A 10779-nucleotide genomic window follows, 5' to 3' on the forward strand; every position below is an offset into this window, starting at 1 on the left:
TTTAAGATGGAATATGCGAATTTTCTGTTCACTGAATTTATTTAATTTTTGTTTCAACTACGATTTTAGTGAAATATGTTTCAGATTTCGGGTAGTTTTTTTGTCACTGGGACATGGATGTTGAGATGCGTTGTAGTTCTGTGGTCCGAAATGAGATATTTTCCGGCACATGGGATCTAAATATAACCATTTGGTCTGAGATAGAATAGAAGGAAATTATACGATCGAGGTGGTCTTAGTATGACAGGGGCTCATTGGTCTTGGCGGAGCTCCCTTCCTTCGCCTTAAACATTGGGGTCCCGGCCCGCCCCATAGGCTCAGACGGTATTACGGGTTGCCTGCCTGTCTGGAATAGTTTTCAATCCTTTTGTTCATAAGTGCGGCTTTCTTTCGAAATGCAAACGTAGCTTTAGCGTAAGATTCCTTCACTCAACGACCAAAATTTATTAGGTGTTCAGATTGGCGAGAGGAAGTCTCTTCGTTTTCCTACTACGAAGCTGATGGGAAGTAAGGGAGAGGCCCGGTGGGATACTCTCAAAGCTGTCACCGAGGAACTTGGTTGCCATACCTTCGTCGAAATGGTCTCAGTTACACCTTCTTGGGAGAGATTGGGTGTACTATGTCTGGGATTCGAGTTTCGACACGAGACATCGGAAACATGATAATCGCCAATATGAAATAACAATTCGTCTCCTGTGTTTAGGCTGAAGGGGCTGGGGTCTGGGGTCAGTTGACGTTGGTCCTATCGGAGCACCCCAGCCGAACCACTTATACAGTACCAACCACCACTATGGGATGTTAGCTTGGAGTGACAAGAAAATTAGACACAAAATCCAGCCCCCCCCCCCACCCGGGGTCCGCATCTGTGGCATGATCCCTCCCCAGGAAGCCTAACTAGATCGATAATATGATAAATGTTGCCTTTAGCATCGTCTTACGGCACACACCTGGGAATACACCAAGGAAGTATATATTTTTCGTTAACTAGCAACCAATTACAAACGTTTCTACAGAACATAAGCTAACATACAACACGACACAGGAACAACTAACTCAATCGTTTCGATTCGTTGGATCCGTTGGACGTGACTCGAAGTATGAATAGAAACAATATCTGTTTTAAAAATGCAAGGCTACCTGCTGCAGAAAATAAAATAAGGGCACATTTAATTTTTGGACTAGACTTCCCGTTTTATGGCCCCTGAGGGCTCCTTCAGCCGTCTGACGCAGCCTATATACCCTAACGCTACTTTTGAGCTATCTCGCACGCTACGAGTCTTTACACTGCAGACAGTAGCTAGGTCATCATAATCTTGTACTTCCTGGGGGGCACTGCTCTCATTACACCCAAACACACGGGTTTTTTTTCTATTAAGTGCATTTAAATGTTGTTCCTATAAACGTGAAAGTCTCCCAATTAACGTCTCAGCGCTAAGAATTTAATAAATACGCGTACTTAGGTGACGGAAAAGAGGATATTAATATCAGGTCTGCCACCTTTAGCTAGGCAATTATTATTGTTTATCATTTTAAAATCTTTCACGATGACAACGAAAAATGGAAAGAACGCTAGAGATTTATAGCAGCTAGCAGTTTGAATATTTAAAAAAATTAGAAGGTTATGTATGGAAAAGAGCTTACCCTCCGGCTACATACAATCGTTATATTTTTTAATCTTCCCTTAGGGTAGATTGGCGACAAAACATTGTAAAAAAGTTAAACTCATTCGATGGCTTGAAGCTGAAGAATTCAAACTTTATCTGACGAAGCCTAGAAGCTATTCGTATCTATTGCTACACGCTGTTTCCCGAGATCCTTCCAGTTCTTGTAATTTGAAAGACGATAAACGGTGAACAATAGTGTCATTTTATAGACCAAGCATCTCAATTCAACAAATGAAGAGAAAGCCATTTGGAGTACAGTGATGGTCATAGAAACCAAGACCTCGCAAACTGTGCCGAAATGCATCATGCAATCAACAAGGAAATATTTTATTTCTGTTTTGATAAATTTGATATCATATTTGTCAACATAAAATTAAAAAAAATCTTCATCCTGACATTTTTCTCTCTGATCATAGTTGTCACTGTCTACTCTATACATCTTCCTGTTTCGATTTCTTCAATTCAAAATCTGAAGCTTTAATAAACATAAGCGGCAAGTTGTGACAGCCGTTCGGCAGGTGAATTCTAAAGTTTTTCTTCGTATAAAACGGCATGTCCAAATTACAGCCGGCAGGAGGGGTCGGGGAACGAAGGCAGGAGAGGGGGAGGTACGCACGTGAATTATTCTGCCGCTGAAACGGGTCTTCAGGGCCCCCCCTCTAAGTTTAAGTTGGAATATGCCAATTTTTGTTCACTGAATTTATTTAGATTTTGTTCAACTACGATTTTAGTGAAATATGTTTCAGATTTCGGGTAGTTTTTGCACTGGGAAATGGATGTTGAGATGCGTTGAGTTCTTTTGTCCAAAATGAGAGAGGGGTGCAAGAAAGTCAGGCACAAAATCCAGCTCCCCCCCCCCCCCCGCTTGGTCACATCTTGGTATGATTTCTCCCCAGGAAGCCAAACAAGATCGATAATGATAAATATGCCTTTCAGCATAGTCTTACGGCACACACCTGGGAACACACCAAGAAAGTAAATTTTTTTTCGTTAACTAGCAACCAATACAAACGTTTCTACAGAACATAAGCTAACATACAACACGACACAGGAACAACTAACTCAATCGTTTCGATGCGTTGGATCCGTTGGACGTGACTCGAAGTATGAATAGAAACAATATCTGTTTAAAAAATGCAAGGCTACCTGCTGCAGAAAATAAAATAAGGGCACATTTAATTTTTGGACTAGACTTCCCGTTTTATGGCCCCTGAGGGCTCCTTCAGCCGTCTGACGCAGCCTATATCCTAACGCTGCTTACAGTAGGTCATCGTAATCTTGTACTTCCTGGGGGGTACTGCTCTCATTACACCCAAACACAGTTTTTTTTTTCTATTCAGTGCATTTAAATGTTGTTCTTATACACGTTAAAGTCTGCCAATTAACGTTCTCAGCGCTAAGAATTTAATAAATACGCGTACTTAGGTGACGGAATTAGAGGATATTAATATCAGGTCTGCCACCTTTTAGCTAGGCAATTATTATTTTTATCATTTTAAAATCTTTCACGATGACAACGAAAAATAAAAAGAACGCTAGAGATTTATAGCAGCTAGCAGTTTATATTTAAAAAAATTAGAAGGATATGTATGGAAAAGAGCTTACCCTCCGGTTACATACAATCGTTATATTTTTTTAATCTTCCCTTAGGGTAGATTGGCGACAAAACATTGTAAAAAAGTTAAACTCATTCGATGGCTTGAAAGCTTGAAAGAATTAAAATTTTATCTGACGAAGCCTAGAAGCTATTCGTATCTATTGCTACACGCAGTTTCCCGAGGTTCTTTGAAAGACGATAAACGGTGAACAATAGTGTCATTTTATAGACCAAGCATCTCAATTCAACAAATGAAAGAAAGCCATTTGGAGTACAGTGATGGTCATAGAAACCAAGACCTCGCAAACTGTGCCGAAATGCATCATGCAATCAACAAGGAAATATTTTATTTCTGTTTTGATAAATTTGATATCATATTTGTCAAAAAATTAAAAAAAAATCTTCATCCTGACATTTTTCTCTCTGATCTTAGTTGTCACTGTCTACTCTATGCATCTTCCTGTTTCGATTTTTTCAATTCAAAATCTGAAGCTTTAATAAACATAAGCGGCAAGTTGTGACAGCCGTTCGGCAGGTGAATTCTAAAGTTTTTCTTCGTATAAAACGCATGTTGAACTTACAGCCGGCAGGAGGGGTCGGGGGAGGAAGGGAGGGGGGAGGGGGAGGTACGCACGTGAATTATTCTGCCGCTGAAAACGGGTCTTCAGGGGCCCCCCTCTAAGTTTGAGATGGGTATATGCCATTTTCTGTTCACTGAATTTTTTTATTTTTGTTTTAACTACGATGTTTGTGAAATATATTTCAGATTTCGCGTAGTTTATGCACTGGGAAATGGCTGTTGAGATGCATTGAGTTCTGTGGTCCGAAATTAAGAAATTTTCCGGCTAATGGGCATCTAAATATAACCATTTGGTCTGAAATAGAATAGAAGGAAAAACCACATGGAGGTGGGTCTTAGTATAGGCAGGGGCTCATTGGTCTTGGCGGAGCTCCCTTCCTTCGCCTTAAACTTTGGGGTTCCCCGCCCCATCGGATCAGACCTTATTTCGGGTTGTCTGCCGCTGTCTTGAATAATTTTCAATCCTTTTGTTCATAAGTGCGGCTTCCTTTCGAAATGCACACGTAGCTTTAGCGTAAGACTCCTTCACTCAACGACCAAAATAAAATTTATGAGGTGTTTTATTGGCGATAGGAAGTCTCTTCGTTTTCCGACTACGAAGCTGATAGGAAGTAAGGGATAGGCCCGGTGGGATACTCCCAAAGCATATCCACCGGATAAACTCGGCTCGCCTTTTTATACCCTTTCGGTCTGAAATGGGTTCTCAGTTACACCTTCTTGGGAGAGATTGGGTGTACATTTTCATTGTCTTTGGATTTTCGGATAGTTTTTGCCCCGAGACATCGGAAACATGATAAAACTGTCAAATATGAAATAACAATTCGTCTCCTGTGTTTAGACTTGAAGAGGCCGGGGTCTGGGGTCAGTTGATCCCATCGGAGCACCCCAGCCGAACCGTTTATACAGTACCCACCACCACTATGGGTAAGGGTTGCAAGAATGTTAGGCACAAAATCCACCCCCCCCCCCCCCACCCCGGTCGCATCTTGGTATGATTTCTCCCCAGGAAGCCAAACTAGATCGATAGTGATAAATGTACCTTTCAGCATCGTCTCACGGCACACATCAAGGAAGTACAAATTTTTCGTTAACTAGCAACCAATTACAAACGTTTCTACAGAATATACCACACGACACAGGAACAACTAACTCAATCGTTTCGATTTATTGGATCCGTTGGACGTGACTCGAAGTATGAATAGAAACAATATCTGTTATACAAAAACAATATCTGTTAAACAAAATGCAAGGCTACCTGCTGCAGAAAATAATTTTTGGACTAGACTTCCCGTTTTAAGACCTTGACCTGAGGGCTCCTTCAGCCGTCTAACGCAGCCTATATCCAAAAGCTGCATTAAGCTATTTAGCACGCTACCTGACGAGTTTGGAGACGCAGTGCAAAAGCGTTTTACAGCAGACAGAAGATCATCATAATCTTGTACTTCCTGGGGGCACTGCTCCCATTACACCCAAACACATTTTTTTTTTTCTATTCCGTGCATTTGAATGTTGTTCTTATAAGCGTGAAAGACTGCCAATTTGCTCAAATTTCTCAGCGCTATAAATTGGCGTATACGTATTAAACAGGTGATGAAATTAGAGGATATCAATATCAGTCTGCCACCTTTTAGGCGATTATCATTATTATTATTATTATTATTATTTTTATTATTATTATTATTATTATTATTATTATTATTATTATTATTATTATTATTATTATTATTTTAAAATCTTTCACGATGGAATATCAATTGAAAGACTTGGTCAAAATTTTAAAGAGGACAAAATTCGCCCTACAAAGACGTCTTCTATTTTTAATCACTTGAAAAGGAAGTTAATGCCAAGAGACTACGAGAAATGGAAAGAACGCTAGAGATTTATAGCAGTTTGAATATTTGAAAAACTACAAGGATATGTATGGAAAAGAGCGAACTCTCCGGCTAAATATATTCTTAATATTTTTGGAATCTTCCTTTAGGGTATTTTGCGACAAACCATTTTATATCATAGATACTGAGATTTTCTCACGAAAAAACGATTGCGTACAAATGATACGTAAAATGCATTAGCCAATAGGAAAGGCGAACGATGAAAACTCACTAGTGAAAAAACGTCGTTCGTCCAATCACAATCGCGAACGACGAAAACTCACTTGTGAACAACACCGTATCGCCATTTTGATTCTCGTCGTAAACACCGGCAACATGGCGGAGACACGTTCAAGGTTTGTTTGTGTTTTTAACGGCTTCACTGAGTCGTTTATATTGCAGAACAGGAAAACCAAAACAAGAAAACGAAACAAGACGGCCTTGTTGTCACAACGTTTCTTCAAACAAAAGAGAAACACGAAGCGAGATAACCGAAATTCCTCCTGCCGAGTTGAATAAACCTTTGAGTAAACTCGCACAAAGGGAGGACAAGAATACTGGCCGTCTTCACTCCGAGGGATTGTAGCGAGTTTTGATTCAGATGATGACTAAGACGCTGCAGGTTTGTCCTTGGTTTTGGCAGACTGTTTTCTTGATTTAATTTGGTAAAAGTTCGCTCGAGTTAGCGTTAAGTTATTCAGCTTTTAGCGCTGTTTTGTTGTGTTAAAACTTTAAACTGGAACTTGCAAGTTTTGTACAAGTCTCAGTCAGGTTTTCTATCAAAAGTTGTTTCTGTAAAAGTTGTGAGAGTATAAACTGACGTCTCATTTCAAGTGCTTCTTCATTAAAGATGTGATTTTGAAAGACAAACATGTTTTAGTTATTTTAGTTTATGGCAGATGAATGGGTTTCCTAAACTCGCGCGTAGCTGATAAAAAGTCGAGCGATTTAATTTGCTTTTCAAAAACCTCAGTATCTATAAAATAAACAAATTACACCATGGAAAATGCTTTGTACGATTTTTATTCACTCGTAGAGTTGTATCAGAAAACTCACTCGTTCGCTACGCTCACTCGTTCGTTTTCTGATACTACTCAACTCGTGAATAAAAATCGTACGCGCGCATTTTCCATGGAGTAATCTCTATGTATTCGTATCTGTCGTTATACACTGTTTCCCAAGATTCTTCCCATTTCTTACAATTTAAAAGACGATAAACGGTGAACAGTGGTGTCATTTTGTAGACTGAGGAACTCAACAAATGAAAGAAAGCCATGTGGAGTACAGTGGTTGTCATAGAAACCAAGACCCCTCAAACTACGACATTGACAACGCAGACCCAGTTATTTTCCTGTTTATCCCTTTTCCTGTAGAGTTTTGGCTTCCGTAATAAAAAATAGGAAAAATCATTTCTCGAGGGTCTATTATAGGGGGTCGTACATCCCGCAAACCGCCTTTTTTTGTTCTTCCTTGACCACAAAAAGCTTTCTTTTTCTCCTAAAGAACGCCGGAAACCGCCATAATTTCTCGACCGTAAATAAAACCGCCACATAAATGGCAATGTACCCGCAAACCGACGCTCAATGTTGGGTAAAACCGCCAAAGTATAATAGACCCTCTATCTTATTTGTTTGCAGGTAATGTAGAAACAAGTCAGTGTTCCATCAAATTTGGGTCGTACCATATAGTTTGGTCTTTGAACACAGAGACGGCGGAGCGTTTTGGAACGTGGCGGAGGGGGAGCGGGTTTCAGCAGGTTGCGGCAGGTTTTCATATTTGGTGCAACTTTCTTTCCCTTCTTGCAACTTTTTGTTTTCTGAACAGTTTCTAGACCGAAGATTTCCGAAGAATCTGCGATTGTTGTTCGAAGGCCATACGAAAGTTTCCGATCATTTTTCAAACTTTTCTGAAGATAAACGAAGTTTCCCAAAGACTTCCTGGAAGTTTCGAAGATGTTTGAACTCACTCACGAGACGGAATATCTTGACAAACCAATTTTGCGCTGCGCTCGCCATATTTCGTTTTTTTTTTTTGGGGGGGGGGGGGAGATTCAGCACCCCCTGCCCCCCTGCTCCGCCGCCTATGTGAACATATATTAATTAAAAGAGGTACTTCTACCCTCTGAACGGTAAATGGAAGAACAAACACGCGCTAATGATACTACGCTAGGCATGGATATGTCGTGTATGAAGACGCACTTGCTAAATGAAAATGTGCAAAGCTGCACGACTCTAACAAAATCCACCTGGTAAACCAATTCTCCCTGAAAATTTAAGATGCTCAAAGGAACGTTAAATTCTTTTCTGGAGGCCAGAAATCGCAATTTGGAAATGGCGTGTTCCCTTTCTTTTATCTTAACGTCGAACAAAAAATATACTACTACTATAACACAGAAGATACTACTTCGTTTGAAATTACGAAAACTAAAACGATGGCCGCCAGAGAAATGACGCATAAAAATCAATAAAGAAAAATAATATGCTTCTCAGTTTTCGTAATTACCTATTAGGAAGCGAGTAATTGCTATTACAGTGCATGGGTGGAAAGGAATATGTTACTTGAAAATGAGTGGGTAGTTTAAGTAAATCAGCGGGGAACCATTTTAGGTAAGAAATTTCGTACAAGGGCCAGGTTGGGCACTGTAGTTGTATCACCGTAAATTCCTGGTTTTGCACATGTTGGGCCTTGTATTTTATAACTCCATAAGGAACTTGCCTATGGGTGGGCTTATAAACTCTCTCGGGAGTAAGAGACCAGTGGAGACAACTGAATTATTTTGTCGTTAGTTCTCGCCTTGTTCCGAAGGTTTTTCTCCGGGTTCTCCGGTTTTTCTCCCTTCACACTCCAAATTCCAATTTGATATTGGTTGCACGTACAGTTTTTAACGAGTTCCTGAGAGCTTTTCCGTGTTACGTAGGTAAATAAATCATATTTACACACATTGTTAATGGTCACGATTTTACATAATACACTACTGGCTAGCCAAAATTCAGGCTAAACCTTTAGTATGTCGCTAAGTCAGGGTGGAATGAACATTGAAGGAAAAAGCTGTTTCTATTTTCTTCAAATTAGCACTTACAGCGATCAAACTTCACTTCTTTTCGAGTTGCGATTTGTGCCACAAAATAACGACACGCTTTATGTCGTTGTAAATAAATACTCTTTTATTAAAAATTCTATAGGAACTTTAGAGTACTTTACACACCTAAACGTACTGAGAGTCTTATATGACTCTTTTTTCTTTATTTCCTTTTCAAAACATGAAACAAAAAGAAACATTTTACAATGAAACCTCCCTTGAAAGCTACACTACCAAACTGAGAGGAAATCTAATGAACGTGAACTGGCTAGAAGAACATTTCCGGTCAAAGCCAGCTGAGAATTGAGAATTTATATATATTTTAGTAAGCTGCGGTTTTTGGTAGCATGGGTGAAATATTCATTTAAGCTGGGCCGTAACTAAATAAGGAGGCTCAAAAGGATTTCTTACAGTTTATATTGCATGTTCTCAAACTCATTAATAATTCATCAAGTTAAAACAAAGAAAATCATAACCATGAAGGAGGTTTGGATACCTGATCTTAATATTAATTAGCATAGATTTTTACGATTTTATTTTTCTGTTTCGATTGAGAACACGGGTATATCAAACACTCGAGATAGTGTTTCATCGGCTATCCAAACACCTTGAATTTCGTCAAAAATACTCCGCTGCCATCGTAATTTCAACTCTCTTCTTGGTGTTTGGATATCCCGATGAAACACTGGCCCTCGTGTTCAATATATTACTTGAAAGATTGAAAACATTAAAATTTCAAATTACTGGTTTTAATCATTGTGTAAGAATTATGGATATTCTTTTGAGGCATCTGTTGATGTTAACAGTTTATGATGTCATGTGTTACCATGGTAGCTAAAAGTCCTTTTATTCAAACCATATATGAAACTTTCAAAGCTTTCAATATTCTTCTCTTTGTCTACTAATTTTGGAAAATTTATATTGTGGAATTTAATTTTTATCAGAAAATGGCCTACACTGGATTACAAAATTTCCACTATACAGATGTTTTCATATATGATACAATTTGTAGGTAATAACGAATTAGTCGCTTGCATGAAAAAAAAAATTAAGATAGGTCACCAAGCAAAATTTTGACACCTTTTAATTTTTTAATTCTCTGATTTGAATGATTTTATGTATCAGTATATCTGGTAATTTGCATGCTCTTGTAATCTTATAAAAATTAATTTGGTTCTTCCCATGCATTTCCCTTTTGAGCCTCCTTAAGGGTTGGTCTGTGGGCAACGGTTGTTTCATTTTAGTGGATCTCTTCTAAACTTTAAAAAATTAATGTCACTAAATTTTTGGTGGCCTCTGTCCACCTCCATCAGAGTGAAATGATGTTTGATACCAATTAGCACATGCTGATCATGTTTCAATATGCCATTGAATTTTTAATTTTTTAGAAGTGGAGTGTTGCGTGCAGAAGGGGTTTTCTTTTGTTTTAAAACCGTGTTGGAATCCACCGTCATGTGCTAGAATTCTAAAAACATGTGGTACTCGATGGTGGAATTGAATGTGGTTAACGAAAGAAAACCCTTTCTGCACGCTTACACTCCACTTGCATTCTTAGCGCATGTTAATTTGTAACAAACATCATTTCACTCTGATAAAGGTGGACAGAGGCCACTGAAATAATGACATTTAAAGTTTAGATCAGCTGAATCTTAATAATAATCAGTCTACTGATCGCCACAGGTAAAGTGTATTCATGAAGAATGTTAGCCTGCATAGCTGGTAGTTCATCTAGGCAAACAAGCCTACCTAGTATTCTCCTTGTGGCTTAGTGTGACAATAACCACCATCTGTGCAGGCTAGGAGAAATGCTAAAATTAGCATTTCGCTTTTCTGGAGTTTCTGGAGAGAGAGGGAGTTGCTTGCAGTCTAGCTACTGTCCTACCAAGTAATAACAGACCTCCAAAATAGTACAAAATGTATTATGTATATATTATTAGTTAATTGTTGGCCCTACATATGTTCCTGAAGCAATGTTAAGAATGATGACG

This window comes from Oculina patagonica, chromosome 12, assembly GCF_052425735.1.
Source record: "Oculina patagonica isolate OP01 chromosome 12, crgOcupat, whole genome shotgun sequence".
Classification (NCBI taxonomy): domain Eukaryota; kingdom Metazoa; phylum Cnidaria; class Anthozoa; order Scleractinia; family Oculinidae; genus Oculina; species Oculina patagonica.